Genomic DNA, 17,099 nt, shown 5'->3' with positions numbered 1-17,099 from the left:
CTCTCTCTCTCTCTCTCTCTCTCTTATCTGTTATTCTTCCTTCCACTCCTTCCCTTATTTTTATTAACTCTAAATACACTTCTTCTTCCTCCTCCTCCTCCTCCTCCTCTTCATCTTTCACCGTGACCTTTTTTGATCCCTTCCTCTCGCCACATGACCTGACCTGTGACGTAAGATTAATGACCTGACACGCTGTTTCTCCTCCTCCTCCTCCTCCTCCTCCTCCTCCTCCCCCTCCTCCTCCTCCTCCTCCTGCTGTAGATAAGGTAACAGGCTGGGTCTTGGAGGGTTCTGAGGAAGACTGTGTAGAGAGAAAGTATCATGTTTGTTGTTGTTGCTCTCTCTCTCTCTCTCTCTCTCTCTCTCTCTCTCTCTCTCTCTCTCTCTCTCTCTCTCTCTCTCTCTCTCTCTCTTGTTCGTTAATGTCTTCCGCAGATTAAGACACGGAAATAGAGAGACAGGAACAGGAGAAAGTCAGTAAGAGAGAGAGAGAGAGAGAGAGAGAGAGAGAGAGAGAGAGAGAGAGAGAGAGAGAGAGAGAGAGAGAGAGAGGAAAAACCATTTACACACACACACACACACACACACACACACACACACAGTGTAACACATGGTGTTTGATGGTGGTCACTATACAAATTATTTCTGTATATTGCTCGTTTCATATTTGTTTGTTTCATAGTATTTGCTCGTTTCATATGATAACTACCTAGGAATAATGAGTGTTAATGAGTGTTTCATTTGTGTATGAATCCCTCGAGCGGTAAACCGAGGGAAGGTAGCTCAGGGAGGGAGATAAAGCCGGCACTATATCTGTGGTATAGCAGCCGCACACACCTTGTTGGATTGAAACTTGTGGATTTATTCCCTGTGAGCGCCAGAGATTGGTGAGTGTTCCTCTGTTATATTTGTGATAGGTTTAGGAATATATTAGGAAAGTGTAGTACTTTGTTGCTTGTTATTCTCTCCTGTTGTATTTACTTTACGTTACACCCAGAACTGTTACATATATGTTGTGTTTTTTGTGATATTTCAACGTAAATTGTCATAGTTAGGTAATCAAACATTCATGCGAGATTTATGTGACCCAGAAGGGTCTTTACACCGTAAAGATAGTCACCATAGCTTGTTAGCTAGTAGTTTATTTATCATGTATTTGTTATTTTATTTATTTATTTTTTTGACACGTGTGCATAGTGATTTCATTAATGTGTTGCTCTAATGCCTTCATGTGGACTTTGTGATGTTATTTATGTTAATTTTGTATTGCATAGAGATTAATTAAGGGTCCTTTTCCAGTTGGACCGTTCACCTTCACGTTCACCCTCACCCTCACGTTCACCCTCACCCTCACGTTCACTCTCACCCTCACGTTCACCCTCACGTTGACTCTTACGTTCACCACATGGGACAAGTAAACACACACAAGAATGAACGAGTGTCAATAACCTGGCGTAATAATATACCAAGAAGAAATACCCTTGTCTAACGCCCCATCCCCCTCTCTCTCTCTCTCTCTCTCTCTCTCTCTCTCTCTCTCTCTCTTTTGTTTGTTAATGTCTTCCGCAGATTAAGACGGAAATAGAGAGACAGAGAGAGAGAGAGAGAGAGAGAGAGAGAGAGAGAGAGAGAGAGAGAGAGAGAGAGAGAGAGAGGGAGGAAAAACCATTTACACACACACACACGCACACAGTAAACGAACTCGCGCACATACCTCCTCTCCGAAGCATTGATAATTGCAGGCCTAACAGAGTAACGAGAGAGCGTAATGACGGGTCCCTAAACAAGATTAAGAGCGGGCCTAGCATCACTTTCCAATCTCTTCATTCACCGCCGGACTGTACACGTCAGAACTCCGACAGGCAAGCGAGGGTGGGAAGCATCGCCACGGGGATTCGATCTATTTCATTGGATCAGAACCGCCTCTGCCTCTCCCTCCTCGCTCCGCCTCGCTCCGCCCCTCGCACGCAGGTGGCCAGGGGTTCCGTTGTGTCTAGTAAGGGCGCCTGAGGGGACATAGGGGAAGCGAGGGGAGCTGTATAAGTTTGCGGGGGTGAATTGAATAGTGGGGCCATATTGTGAAAAGCTTCTGCACTTCAACCGGCTAATTCAGGAATGGAATTGAAGCCACACGGGTTTGTGAGTGTTTCTACGGTTCCAGTGACAGATTAACGAGATTTCCACATTATCACCAGGAGAAACACTCGTGAGAACCCGGCTAATCATATCTGTGGCCTTTGAAAATACTCGTAGTAAAAGAGAGAGAGAGAGATAGATAGATAGATAGAGAGAGAGCGAAGCGTTTCAGAATTCGGGCCAATGTTTGTGTGGGGGATGGGAGATACGGATTGACGGGGTGTGTGTGAGTGTGTGTGTGTGTGTTTGTGTAACTTGTTTGAGGCGGGTGGCGCGGTGTTTGCAGTGGGCGAGGGAGGAAAGTATCGCTAAAGGCTAATATTAACTTATGGATGGAATTAGGGGTAAGGGAAGATGATCGTGTGAGAAAGGGTTGGTTTTAGTGTTCGTCCGTGGAAGGGGAAGAAGTTTGGTGGTGTTTTGTGTTGAGTTTACGATTGATCTTGGTTTATTTAAAGGGAAAGGAGGTGTAAGAGGTGATTCGATGTAATTTTTGGTGGAGTTTAGGGATGATTTAGGGTTTTTAAGGGGTGATTTAGGGTATTAAGGGGTGATTTAGGGTGTTAGGGGGTGATTTAGGGAGTTAAGGGATGAATCAGGGTGTTAAGGGGAGGGGAGTCGTCGAATGAAGTTTTTTTTACTGAATGACTAGACACTTCTAGTCTTTTTTATGGCAACAAATTAACCAGATGAAAATTTTAGATGATTTTAAGAATAATTTTACGTTTTTTTTTTTATTATTTTATTAGAAACATACAAAGAAGAAAGACGAAACATTTAACTGAATTACAGCACCACAACATGAGCACTACATGTCATTTAGAGTACAAGAAAGCGCTACTTCTCCCTCCGAACAACAACAACAACAATAACAAACAAACAAACAAACAAACAAAACATCACACACAATACTTGAGAACCCTTAGCATTTAACCCGCCGCCTCCTCCTCCCACGAAACCAGGCAGTGAAATTAAGAGATGCGGAGGCGAAGGGAGGTGGGTGAGTGTACGGGGCGTGTCTGAGGGGATCGTGGGCGGCTTTGGCGGTGTGGGTGGTGGTGCTGGTGGTGCTGGGGAGGATGCATGAGTGTGGTGAAGGAGGAGATGCTCAAGGGCGAGGTTCACATGCCGCTAGTGTTTGTGTTTGGCTCTAATTGCTTGTCAAAGAACACGCCCTGTGGATAAGTGAGCGTGACTGAGCAAGCAAACACACACACGCGCACAAACACACACGCATAAACACACAGACTAATTAGAACCAACGCACAGACTGTTAATTATATGCAATGGTAATACGTAAGGCTGATAATCAATATAAATAAACATGATAAGGAAGGATAGAAAGAAATAGTGTTTAGTGTTGGAAGTGACAAGACGAGGGGGTGAGTGTGTTAATGAGTAAATAGGAGTGTTCATGGATGGATAATAATGATGAAAAAGGAGATAAGAGTGATGATTAAAGAAAAAAACGGTGAAAGTCAAGACAGATTAAAGAAAAAAAACGGTGAAAGTCAAGACAGAATAGTGAATATGGGTTGATGAACGAATGTAATATTAATGACGGAACAATAATAATGAAGAAAATAAATAAATGAATAACAAAGAAGAACTAGGTGAAACGCAAGACGAAATATTGACTTGTGCTAACGAACGAACGAATGTAAACGCGAACAAACTAAAAATAATAACGAAAACTTAAAAATAATAACGAAAACTAAAAAAATAAATAAATAAATAACAAGTAAAACGACACGACGGGAACATAATCAAGGAAAAATTTAAATCCGATACAAGTAAAAGCGTCATAATAACCTTCAATTATCACCTTCAACTTTCACACCCGCCATATTTTCCTCCTTAAAACAACACAACTCATTCCTTTTGCAATTTCCTTTTCATTTCCAAGCCAAAAGATTGTCACAATATTTCCCTGCCGAGCGCCAAGTTTCCGGGGCAAAGGCGGCACTAGACTGGCACTTTGGCACTTAATTGGCACTCTGATCTCGTGACCTCTCGTGACCTCGCTTCTTGACCCTTCATACCTCCTGTGACCTTTGACCCCAGAGAGACTGACTAGTTGGTCAGCTGTAGGATTGACTTACGACCAACCCTGAGCCACACACACACACACACACACACACACACACACACACACACACACACACACACACACACACACACACACACACAGCTGCTATGACACGTGGGTTAAATTCCAGCCCCTCGTTATATCCAGGTCAAGAGAGAGAGAGAGAGAGAGAGAGAGAGAGAGAGAGAGAGAGAGAGAGGGGGGATAAGAACGGTAGCTTCAGGTGAACAATAAACAAATTCATCATTTTAATCTAGGTAATAATTTATGTTCTTCCCCTCTTTTATCTCCATCACGTCTTCCTCCTCCTCCTCCTCCTCCCTGTCACTTCACTATCTTTATCATCAATTCTGAAAATCTCTCTCTCTCTCTCTCTCTCTCTCTCTCTCTCTCTCTCTCTCTCTCTCTCTCTCTCTCTCTCTCTCTCTCTCTCTCTCTCTCTCTCTCTCTCACGCTGGCAAGGTTACAATGAACAAATCCCTCCCCGGGGCCTCTCATTACCCAGGTAGGCCTACTGAGCCTAAATCCACCAATCAATACAGTGGGTGGGGAGTCTATAGGCCTGAGTTGTTGTTGTTGTTACTGTTGTTGTTGTTGTTGTGGTAGTGATGGTGGTGGTGGATTTTTTAATCTATCTTTTAATACTTCAATTTCTTTTTAAAATTCTCAAGTATATTTTTGTGGTGTAGCTGGTTTTCTCATTGTTATCGTTTTCTTTTTTTCTTTTTTCTTTCGTTGTTCCTCTTTTCCTTTCTTTTTTATTTGATTCTTCGTTCTTTAATTTTTTTTTTTCCTCGTGGTCCGATTAAGATTACATATTCCCATCATTCTGTGCTTTTCTCCTTCCTTCCTTCCTTATCTATATCTTTCATTTCTTTCTGTACTTTTCTCCTTCCTTCCTTTCTTCTTCCTTCTTATCTATATCTTTCATTTCTTTCTAATCTGCATTTACTCGTACTACAAAACATTTCCTCACAATATCATCTCCCCTCTCTTTCTCCTTTCATTCTTTTTATTTCCATCCTGATCTGTTTGTTTCCCTTCACCTTTCTTTTCCCCTTGTTTTTTTTTTTTTTTTTTTTTACGTACTTTTACCAATACGCTACCTCCCCTTTCCTTCTCCTCACATTCTAATGCAAAATTCTCACCAATTACTTCCTACCTCAGTATCTCTGTCTTTCATCATCCCTCCCTCTCTACCTTTCTCTCTTTCATCATCCCCTCCTTCATAAACAATCTCTTATGTGCGTCTGTTTCCTCATCCCTCAGTTCACTTCTACCTGCGCGTGGCCCATTCATTAATTAGTAAGGTGTTGGTGATAGGCGGGTCATGCTCCTAGCCAAAAAGATTACAATTGTGGGGGTAATTAACAAAGACCTCCATTATGATTAACACTCTCTCTCTCTCTCTCTCTCTCTCTCTCTCTCTCTCTCTCTCTCTCTCTCTCTCTCTCTCTCTCTCTCTCTCTCTCTCTCTCTCTCTCTCTCTCTCTCTCTCTCTCTCTCTCTCTCTCTCTCCCTCCATCGATACCTCTTTCCCTAATTCATTTTCTCTCCTCCTCCTTCTCCTCCTCCTCCTCCTCCTCCTGTGTTCTGTTCTTCCTCACTCTCTCCTCTCCCTTTCGCAATATTGATTATTTTTTAGTTCTCTTCCATTTATTCTTTTATCATTTTATTTTATATCTTCTCCCATTCATCTCTCTCTCTCTCTCTCTCTCTCTCTCTCTCTCTCTCTCTCTCTCTCTCTCTCTCTCTCTCTCTCTCTCTCTCCTTCCTTCCCTCTTCCATTTTTTGTACTTTTATCTCTCCTTCTCCTGTTCTTCCCTTTATTCTTTAGCACGTCCCCCTCCTTCCCTTCATTTTTCTCTTCCTTCTTTCCTTCCTTCCTTCCTTCGTATTCTTCTGTCAGTGTTTTATTTGCCTACTCCCTCCTCCTCCTCTCTTCCTTCTCTCCTTCAAGCCTCTAACTCAGGTATCAGAGAGAGAGAGAGAGAGAGAGAGAGAGAGAGAGAGAGAGAGAGAGAGAGAGAGAGAGAGAGAGAGAGAGAGAGAGAGAGAGAGAGAGAGAGAGAGAGAGAGAGAGAGAGAGAGAGAGAGAGAGAGAGAGAGAGAGAGAGAGAGAGAGAGAGAGAGAGAGAGAGAGAGAGAGAGAGAGAGAGAGAGAGAGAGAGAGATTATTAGAAAAGATCTATAAATTAATATTTGTGACGTGCCAATAAAGGATTAGTAAAAAAAGGGTAGCCAGTAACACGAAAGAACCTGATGCACTCTCTTGCTAATTACTCTCTCTCTCTCTCTCTCTCTCTCTCTCTCTCTCTCTCTCTGACAATGGGATGATTTGTAAGTTAAGAGAAGTAAGGAATAAAGAATGATGAACGAATGAAAGTGGTAGTAGTATTATTATTATTAGTAGTAGTATTAGTATTAGTAGTAGTAGGAGGAGGAGGAATAATAATAATAACTAAAAGCTAAGAAATGATAGTAGTAATAATAGTAGTAACGATAACAATAATAACGTTAGTGATAACAACAACAACAACAACAACAACAAAGAAGTGAAGGATTAAGAATACAAAAAATCGTAGATAAACGAAAGAAACGAGACAAAAGAAACGCAAATAAGTGGCAAGAATAAACAGAAAGATCTCGTTGCTTTAAATCTGTCCCTCCTCCTCCTCCTCCTCCTCCTCCTCCTCCTCCTCCTCCTCACCTAAACACGGCAACCATCTGCATTTGAGGATCTGTTTTTCAAGATCATTTCCTTCCTCCATCAGTTTATCCTCCTCCTCCTCCTCCTCCTCCTCCTCCTCGGCCGTCAAAACCACAAAATGGAAATCGGGGAAGTTCAGCTTATTTCACGCTCTCCCTTTATTCAATCTAAATTTCTTTCCCAGATGCCATTGATACTGTTTTTTGTTTCCTCTCCAGTGAGGGGAAGGGAAGAGAGAGAAAGGGAGAGAGGGAGAGAGAGAGAGACATAGGCAGTGCAGAAGGGATGGGCTGGGAAGGGAAAGGGAGGGAGCCACAGATATATTCGTATGGGAGAAGGGGTAGGATGGGAGAGGGGGTGGGAGAGGGAGGGAGGGGAAGGGGTGTTGTTTGCCTGCCACCGAGGACAGAGTGTGACGAAATAGGGTGATGTACAGAGATGAATTGCTGGCTTTCCTTGCGACGTTGTGTGTGTGTGTGTGTGTGTGTGTGTGTGTGTGTGTGTGTGTGACGGACGCTCCTCCTTCGCCAGATCGGGAAATAATTTTAAATGAATGTACTGGTGGTGGTGGTGGTGGTGGTTGCAGTAGGGGTAGTTGTAGTTGTAGTAGTCAGTGGTTGTATGAATATTTTTAGTTGTATTGGTTGTGTTGCGAGATTGGTGGTGGTGGTGGTGGTAGTAGTAGTAGTAGTAGTGTTTTCAGTAAGATAGCAGAAGTGAAACGGTTCTATAATAAAGATAGCATAAATAACAGCATCAGTAGCATTGATAGTAGTAGTAGTAGTAGCAGTAGAAACATTACCAGCAAAAACAGGAACATTATATATATGAATCATAAAACTACAAAAAAATATCGACAATTAAACAAAAAAACATCCACAGAAACAACAACAACACCAATAACAACACCAGCAGCACCAGTAGTAGTAGTAGCAGCACTAACAAAATAAGAACAGCCGTACGTAGTCTTAGCAGTGGTGGTGGTGGTGGTGGTGGTGGTGGTGGTGGAGACAGGGACAGACTGAAACCGGAGCGGCCTCATTGTCCTTCTGTTGAGCGGCGACGGGCGGACGGGAGGGCGTGGGGAGGCTGCGGACACGAGGACACCTGCCTGCTGGGGCCTGCTGGGGTGAGGGGCGCCTTGGTCGGGGTGGGGGGAAGAGGGACGTCATGGGGGTGGATGAGTGAGGTAGGGGAGATGAAGGGAGATGAGGGCAGAAGATGAGAGGGGGGGATGGGAGTGCAAATTGGGGAAAGGATTGCAGAGAGAGAGAGAGAGAGAGAAAGAGAGAGAGTGAGTGGACAAGGAACGGTGGAAGAAATGCCATAGGGAAGAAAGGAAGGGACGGAAGGAATCTGTACAAAAGGGAAGAATGGACAAATAGGGGAAAGAAAGGGAGACATTGAATGAAGAAAGGAGAAAAAAAATATATAGGAAAAGAATATATTACGACTAACAAGAACCACAATGGGGGGAAGAAAAGGAGAGTGAAATGAAGTGAAATGCAACAAAAGACGAGTGATGTAAGATTTTGAAAAAGAGAGAAAAAGAATGGCAAGAAAATGTTGAAGAGAAAGTTAGTCAGGGAAGAAGTTAAGACCAAGTGACATGAGGAAAGAAAAAAAAAGAAGGAAATAAGGAAAGGAGGAAGGAAGGAAGAAAAAAAGGAAACAGAAAAATTCGGGATGGACGTAAAAGTTGATGATAAAACCAAAAATAATAAAAAAAAGTGAAAAGAAGAGAATAAAACACGATATATGGAAACGAGAAGAGAAAATGAATGAAAATAAAGAAAAAAATAATTAATTGAATTGTAGTAGTAGTAGTAGTAGTAGTGGAAGACGTAACAGTAACCGGGGAAGCGTCGTTGGTGGAGATCTGAACAAATAAACAGAAGAGAGCGAGAAAGATGGGGAGAGGAAAGAGCGGACGAGAGAGCGAGGAAGGATAAAAAGCAGTAATTGGAGGAAGGAAGGAAAGGAGGGTACAAAGTTGATACAGATTTGGGAAGAAAAAGTTTAAAATTGCTAGAAAATGATGATTATGAAGAGGAAAGAAGATTGTAATGGAATGTTGAAGGAAAATGTAAAGAGGAAAGGAGTGAAATGTGAAAATGTTGAATGAAGAGATAGAAATAGAAGTTAGAAATTATGAAAAAAAGAGAAGAGAAAAAAATAAGAACGGCAACAAAACCAAGATGATGATAGGAAAAAAAGAAAATATAAAAAAAAACTAGCAAGGAAAACACGAAAGAAATAACAAAAAAAAAGAAAATGAAGAAGAAAAGAGGAAGAAAGACAAAAGCCAACAAATAACCCGAGAAAAACAAAAAAATAACAAAACACACACACAAAAAAAACAGAACTACCATGAAACACCAAAGAAAAAAATAAGCCGAAGAAAACGGAAGAAAAGAAGAAGAAAGACCAGTGGGGGAAGGCAAGACACAAGACAGAGAGAGAGGGAGAGAGAGAGGGAGAGAGAGAGAGGGAGAGGGGGCACACACAGCAGCATAGGCGGATAACAGTCCATAAATTTCAACATAATGGATATTTTCTCACACTTTCAGTTGGAGTCTCACCATGAAAATGCAAATTAGCGTGCGAGTATTGTGTGTCCCTCGGCGGGGCGGCCTTAGAGGGGAGAGAGAGGCGGGGGGACGTAGGGGGATAGCCATGGGAGGGGGTGCTGTCCAGGTGGCCCCTCCGGCACACCCCAGCCATTGTGACGACCCGGACACCCGACCTTAGTGAGACGACCCTAGTTTTGTCCGGTTATTTAACTCTTATTATCCGGACGACGTGGTGTTTGCCGTAACCGGATGGAGGGGCATGGAGGGAGGGAGCAAATACCTTCTTCCTTTCCTTTCCTTCTTTCTTTAATTATTCTTTTCTTTTCCGTCTTTAAAACTCTTCCCTTCCTCTTTGTTGTTGTTGTTGTTGTTGTTCGTGGTGTGTGTGTGTGTGTGTGTGGCCAGTTCGTTAAGGGTTCAGCAAGGACTTTAACCCTCTCCCCCCTTAAAAAAATGCATAGAAAACGGGGAGCGGGGCTGGGAGGTGAATGGGTCCGCGCTACAATGATGGGTCGTGAAAAGGACTATTTGCTTTCAATTTTTCACTTCCTCGACTCTCTCTCTCTCTCTCTCTCTCTCTCTCTCTCTCTCTCTCTCTCTCTCTCTCTCTCTCTCTCTCTCTCTCTCCTAACTCTTCCATTTTCATCATCTTCCTTTTAACTCTTCATTTTCCTCCTCCTCCTCCTCCTCCTCCTCCTCCATCACCTCCTCCTCCTCCATCACCATCTCGGGACGCAGTTTGAGGGACTTGCCAGCTATTTTTGGAGTCATTACAACTTTCCTTCCTTCTTCTTCTTCTTCTTCTTCTTCTTTGCTTTCTCTGAGTCTGGGGAGAAGGAGCTTAGGTACACACTCACACACACACAGTACATACATACATACATACTTAATTGAAAACACACACACATTATTTGTCTGTATAAATATATGTTGGTTGCAGTTTATATTTATGTAGAGAGAGAGAGAGAGAGAGAGAGAGAGAGAGAGAGAGAGAGAGAGAGAGAGAGAGAGAGAGAGAGAGAGAGAGAGAGAGAGAGAGAGACCCAACGACCCCACAGTTTACACAAGCAAGATTATATAATGGGGGGCAACACATGTGCAGCTGCCAGTAAACCCAACCAGACGTACATTTTACCACATAATAAACAAGAAATCTATTTATTCATTTATTTGTGTGTAAAGATACGCTACTTGAAAACGCGGGGCTGGGACGGGGCGGGGACTGTTGGGGAGAGGCGGGATGTAGTCAAGGGGGGCGTGAAGAAGGTAAGGGACAAGAGAGATAAGAGTTAAGGGATAAGGGGATTAGTGAGAGAGATGGGGGGAGAGAGAGAGAGAGAGAGAGAGAGAGAGAGAGAGAGAGAGAGAGAGAGAGAGAGAGAGAGAGAGAGAGAGAGAGAGAGAGAGAAAAGGAAAAAAATAACGCCTCTTTTTGTGTTTTGGAAGAGAGAGGGGGGCAAGAGGAATTTAGTTAGCCATTTTTTCCCCTTTTCCTCTTTTTTTCCTCTCTAGGCAACTTTCTACTCTCTCTCCTATTTTCCTTCTATTTACACCTTTATTTTTTTCCTTATCTTCTTTATTTACTGTTATCTCTTCCGTTTCATTTTTTTTCATTCTTCTATTTTCTGATTTTTTTTTGCTCCCTCCTTCCGTCTCCTTCTCTATTTCACTTATCATTATTCTCTCCTTTTCTTCTTCTTCTTCTTTATTGTTACCGCCACCTCATTCATCTTTACCTTAATATCTCTTGCTTCCTCTTCTCCATCATTATCTCCTTAACTCTTCCTTCTCTCTCTCTCTCTCTCTCTCTCTCTCTCTCTCTCTCTCTCTCTCTCTCTCTCTCTCTCTCTCTCTCTCATCTCCTTGCTATTTTTCTTCCTTCCTTTCCTCTCTCTGTCTCTCTCCCCTCTCCCTCCTTCCATCTCCTCCCCTACCTCTCCCACCTTTCCCTCTTCCTATCCTCTATCTCCTTCTCCTCCCCCTTTCCTCCATTCTCCCTTCAAGGCCTCATGGTGGGGGTGGTAAGGGGGGAGGGAGGTCAGGGAGTCAGGGAGTCTCAGCTTAGCACGTCTATGTTGACAGGTGTCCATCCCTCACCTGATAACACCCCCTTTCATCCCCCCCTCTCTCTCTCTCTCTCTCTCTCTCTCTCTCTCTCTCTCTCTCTCTCTCTCTCTCTCTCTCTCTCTCTCTCTCTCTCTGACACCTGGCTCCACACTGTTTCTCTCTCTCTCTCTCTCTCTCTCTCTCTCTCTCTCTCTCTCTGTGTGTGTGTGTGTGTGTGTTTTATCTCTCTCCTCTTTGTTTTTGTCCATTCCTTTTATCTTGATCAGTCTCTCTCTCTCTCTCTCTCTCTCTCTCTCTCTCTCTCTCTCTCTCTCTCTCATCAAGGTCGCCCTGGTGCATTTTTCTCTCACTTTTTAAGCGTAAATATCATTATTCAACTCTTTTTTGTACGAATATTTTTTTATGTTTATTTTCTGGTTCAGTCACACCTTGAGTAGAGAATAGTGTTCATCTTCCTTTACCTTTGCTTAACGAGAGAGGAATGTGTGTTTACTTAAGCATTCCTTTACTTTATTTTTCCCATCCTGCTTTTGTGTCTTTTAATGAACTCATGGGACAGTGAATATATAAACTTGCTCGTATTTTCATATTCAATTTTTTTTTCTTGTGGGTATTTTCCTTGTCATTATTATCTCAAGATTTTAGTAAACGAAAGCGGAGAAAAAAAAAGGATTTCTGTCTTGATTTTGTCTTTTAATGAAGTAACGAGACAATGGAATATAAAAAAATAAGCTCATATTTTTACGTTCAGGGTTTTTAAATTTTTACACCCGTTTGAGTTTTCTTAACATTTTGATAAACGAAAATAAAAAGAAAGCGGATTTCTAACTTGATTTTGTCTTTAGCGGATTTCTAACTTGATTTTGTCTTTTGAATAAACAGACGAAAATAAAAAAAAACTCAACCACGTACTTTTTTATATTTAGTTTATTCAGTTTAGATCTTTATTTCTCCTTATCTTTCTGTTATTTTTTCTTAAGCTTTTAGTAAACGAAAGTAAGTCCAAAAAACGATCAAAGGAAGGTCGGTGTGTCAACAGGTGACCCTCCAAGGTGACGCAGGGTGAAGGTGACAAATTAAAACTATTATTTGCAGTTCGTTACCCTCTCTCTCTCTCTCTCTCTCTCTCTCTCTCTCTCTCTCTCTCTCTCTCTCTCTCTCTCTCTCTCTCTCTCTCTCTCTGACACTCGTACACTTAGCACCCTCTTTTTCTCTCCCTCTCTTCCCCTCATTTGACACTCATCTTGCTTCTGTACTTATCTCTCCTCCTCCTCCTCCTCCTCCTCCTCCTCCTCCATGTTGTCTTGTCACGTCTCCCGCGCCACCATTAATAATCTCCGTAATGACCTTATCGTTGTCTCTGTTTTGGTTCCTCTTCGTCTCTCTCTGTCCCTTTATTAATACCTGTCACTCCTTCACCTCTCTCTCTCTCTCTCTCTCTCTCTCTCTCTCTCTCTCTCTCTCTCTCTCTCTCTCTCTCTATTTTTTTGTCTTTATTGTGTAGTTTTTATTTCTTTTTTCATTCTTAATTAATTTTCTTGTTTTTATTTTGTTTTCATGTTCTTGTTTCCTCTTTATCTTCTGTTTTCTCATTTCCTCTGTTTAGCGTGTGGTTTTCTCTTTTATTTCTTCTTTTGTCATTCTTCGTTCTTCTTCCTCTTCCTCCTCCTCCCTTCCGTCACTTCAACTTCTCTTCCTCCTCCCATTTATCTGTTCTTTTTGTCTCTCTAATCTCTCTTCTATTTTCCCTCCTTCTTTTTACCTCCTGTGTTCTTCCTTCCGTCTTTCTCTTTCGTCCTCCCTCCCTTCTTTTCCTCTTCTTATTTATCTGGGTGTTCTCTACCTCTCTTTACTCTCTTGTTATTCTCCTCTTCTGTTTCCTCTCCCCTTTTTATCGCCTCTCTCTTTCCTTCCGTCTTTTTTTCTCCTTCCTTCTTTAAATCAAGAAGACGCCGCCACATCCTCACTACACCTCATTAAGAGAAGTCCCTATAAATTTCTATCTTCCTCCTCCTCCTCTTCCTCCTCTTCTTCCTCTTCCTGTCTTCATCTTCACATCCGTTTTCTTTTTGCTCCTTCTCCTCCTTTTCCATTTATTTCCTTATTTGTCTTTATTTCTTCTTTTCTTCTTATTTCCTTTGCTTCTTCCTTCTTCTTTCTCTTCTTTCCTTTACTCGTGTCCTCTTTTCTCCTCCTCCTCCTTGTAATCATCTCTTTCTTGTTCTTGTTCTTGTTCTTGTTCTTCTTCATCTTCATGCTCTTCTTCTTCTTCCTCTACATCATCATCATCATCTCCATCTGCTTCTACTATCATAATTCCTCGCGACTGTCTTTCTCTCCTCCTCCTCCTCCTCCTCCACCTCCTCTTCCTCCTGCGTGACGTAACAGTGACGCCACCTGCACTTCCTGGTCTTGGCGCGTCACTCACCGCCACTTAAGTGCTCAGAGATCAAAAGAGAGAGAGAGAGAGAGAGAGAGAGAGAGAGAGAGAGAGAGAGAGAGAGAGAGAGAGAGAGAGAGAGAGAGAGAGAGAGAGAGAGAGGCGTCAGGGCAGCATCTTACGGACATTATTCCTTCGCTAGGTGACGCCAAAACAAACAGTGTCACTCGTCCCTCTTGTTGTGCCTCCTGGTGGTGGTGGTGGTGGTGGCGGTGGTGGTGGTGGTGGTGAAAGGTATGTGAGAGGAATGTTTGATACTGTAGATTTTTTAGTAGGTGTGGTTGTCGTCGTGGTAATAGTAGTAGTGGTGGTGGTGGTGGTGGTGGTGGTGGTGGCGGTGTTGGGAGGAAGAGGTGGTGGTGGTGGTGGTGGCGGTGTTGGGAGGAAGAGGACGAGGACATAAGGACAAATTAGGTATTCGTGTTCTTTCGCCTTAAAAAAATAATTATTGTCTTGCTTGAAATATCCTCATTTTCTTCCTCACTTTCAATACTGTCTTGATTTTCTTCATTTTTTAGTTATAATTTTCCTCTTTTCCTCCTCCCTCTTCTCTTCTTTCCCCTCTTACCTCTCTGTTTTCTCTCACCTTTCTTTCATCCCCCTCTAATACTCCTCGTTTTTTCCTCCTTTTCCTCTTTGATTTTCCTAATTCTTTAAAGCTATACTCTTCCTCCTCCCTCTTTTTAACCCCCTCTTACCTCTATTTTCCCTCCTCTTCCCTCACCCTCTCCAATCATTCTCCTCCTTTTCCTCGTCATTTTCCTCCTCCTCCTTCAGCTACAGGATTAAACACTTCACCGGAGGAATGCAAAGATTAGTTACCAAGGTGAGCAGTATTACCTGGGCTAGATCGCGGGCGGCAGTGGGCGGGGCGGGGAGCAGTTTGATATTGGGCGGTGCGTTTAGGCAGATGTGGGCGGTACCGTGATGCTTGGCCAGATAGGTACGACTTTTACGAAGACTCGTGTCGTCTGCATAGGATTTCTGATTATTTACGACATTGAACGAGCTGAGTGTGCGTGGTAGTAGTAGTAGTGGTAATAGTGGTGGTGGTGGTGTTGGCTAAGATGAAGTATTATTAAAAATGACTAAGGTTATATGAAAAATCGTCCTTGTGTTTGGGTGTTACTTGTAGAATGATTGGTGCTTGTGTGTTGCTCTTTAGTGTCTTGTGTTGCAGCGCCCAGGTGAGTTTTGGCAGGTGCTACGTGAGGTGTTGAGTGTTGAGTGCCCACAGAAGGCAGGTGGTAACGGGGTGTGAGGCTGACTACTGACTGTTGACTGCTGTGACTACTGGTTTTGGTGGTGGTGGTGGTGGTGGTGGTGGTAGTGGTGTAGGAAGATATGTGATGTGGTTTGTTACTTGTTCTTTTTTTTCTTTTCTTTGTTTGGTTTGTGATTTCGTTGTTGATGTATGGGTGGTGGAAGTCTATTACTACTACTACTACTACTACTACTACTACTACTACTACTAAGATTAAAATTTCCATAACTTTTTTTTTTTTTTTTGCATTACTGGTTCCATGTGTTGTTGTTATTGTTGTTTTTACCACCACCATCACTAATCTAATCACCATCACCACCCTTACTACCATCACCACCACCATCACCATTATCTCACCCACGACCATCATCACCACCACCATAAACACCACACCCCTAGTAGTAGTAGTAGAAGTAGTGGTATCTCCCCTTCCGTGTCTCCTCCCCTCCACTTTACGATCGTCTTCTCCCCTCTCTTCTCCCCTCTCCCCTCGCCTCTCCCCTCACGCGTAAGGGGAAGTTATGCGCCCAAAGGGGAGAGGGGAGGAAGGGCAATACTTGAAGTGCTGTTGTGATCGATGGGGAAGAAGGGGAGGAGGAGGAGGAGGAGGAGGAGGAGGAGGAGGAGGAGGAGGAGGAGGAGGAGGAGGAGGAGGAGGAGGAGGAGGAGGAGGAGTTGAGAGAGACAGCCACGGGAAGTTATGATAGAACCACAAGAAGAATGAGGAGGAGGAGGAGGAGGAGGAGGAAGAGGAGGAGGAAGAGAGTAATAATAATAAAAGTCATGATATTAGTAGTAGAAGAAGATGAATAAGAATAAGATAGTAATAGAAAAAGAAGAAGAAGTAATATAATTAGTAACAGTGGATGAAGAGAGGAAAAAGATTAATAATAACAGGTAATAATAACAGGAAGAGAAAAAAATTAACAAAAAACACATAGAAAAAAAAATGAAATGACACAAGATGAAAAAAAGACAAAAAAAAGGGGAAAAAAAAATGAAATGGCACAAGATGAAAAAAAGACAAGAAAAGGGGGCAGAGAGAGAGAGAGAGAGAGAGAGAGAGAGAGAGAGAGAGAGAGAGAGAGAGAGAGAGAGAGAGAGAGAGAGAGAAAAAAATAATAATATCGAGGGAGAAAAAGTTTGTTGATCCTCGCTCTGTCTCGCTTCGATAAAAAAAATAAAAATAAAAACGAAATTTATTACCACAAACTTCTGATAATTTAATCCCAAAAGGAGAATGAGATAAAAAAAAAAAAAAAAAAAAAAAGGAAGGGGAAAAAAACGAAGGAAAAATCAACAAAACGCAGTCTATAAAAAAATAAACAAAAAAAAAAATGAAACAAAAGGAATCAAAATCATATTGAAATTTCTTGTTTTCTTGTTCTTGTCCTTTTCTTGTTTTCCTTCTTGTTCTTCTCTTCTTGGTCTTGTTTATTATGCTTTCGTTCTTGTTCATATTCCTCCTCCTCTTCCTTCTCTTCCAGGAATTCAAGGTAAAATGATTATATACACAGATATTTAAGTCTCAACATTTTCTCTCTCTCTCTCTCTCTCTCTCTCTCTCTCTCTCTCTCTCTCTCTCTCTCTCTCTCTCGTCCTTTTAACAGTGCGAGGAGCATCCCATAAATCCGTCTAGAGTCGGATTCAGGCGACAGTTCGTGCGGGGAATCCGTCACGAGAAGCCACGAGCGGTTTTATAATATGCGAATTCTCAAGAGCAGCTTCGTTTTTCTCGCTGGATTTGAACTGTGATGTTTGGGATGCTGGATAGTGTGTGTTGGTGGTGGTGGTGGTGGTGATGGTGGTATTTAATTTTA

At 42.4% G+C, this 17,099-nt stretch overlaps 1 long non-coding RNA gene across 1 annotated transcript in view; it reads left to right on the top strand.

Annotated features, from left to right (window-relative positions):
• The first annotated feature begins 819 nt into the window (after positions 1 to 819).
• Positions 820 to 17,099, top strand: part of LOC135106180 (uncharacterized) — a 52,705-nt gene continuing 36,425 nt past the window's right edge. The window contains exon 1 of the long non-coding RNA XR_010271156.1: positions 820 to 887. This is a non-coding gene — a long non-coding RNA (uncharacterized LOC135106180). The remainder of the gene's footprint in view (positions 888 to 17,099) is intronic.

Source organism: Scylla paramamosain, chromosome 13 (genome assembly GCF_035594125.1).
Source record: "Scylla paramamosain isolate STU-SP2022 chromosome 13, ASM3559412v1, whole genome shotgun sequence".
In the NCBI taxonomy this organism is placed as follows: domain Eukaryota; kingdom Metazoa; phylum Arthropoda; class Malacostraca; order Decapoda; family Portunidae; genus Scylla; species Scylla paramamosain.
Note: the sequence above shows the minus strand (reverse complement) of the source record. Positions and strands in the feature narration are given on the sequence as shown.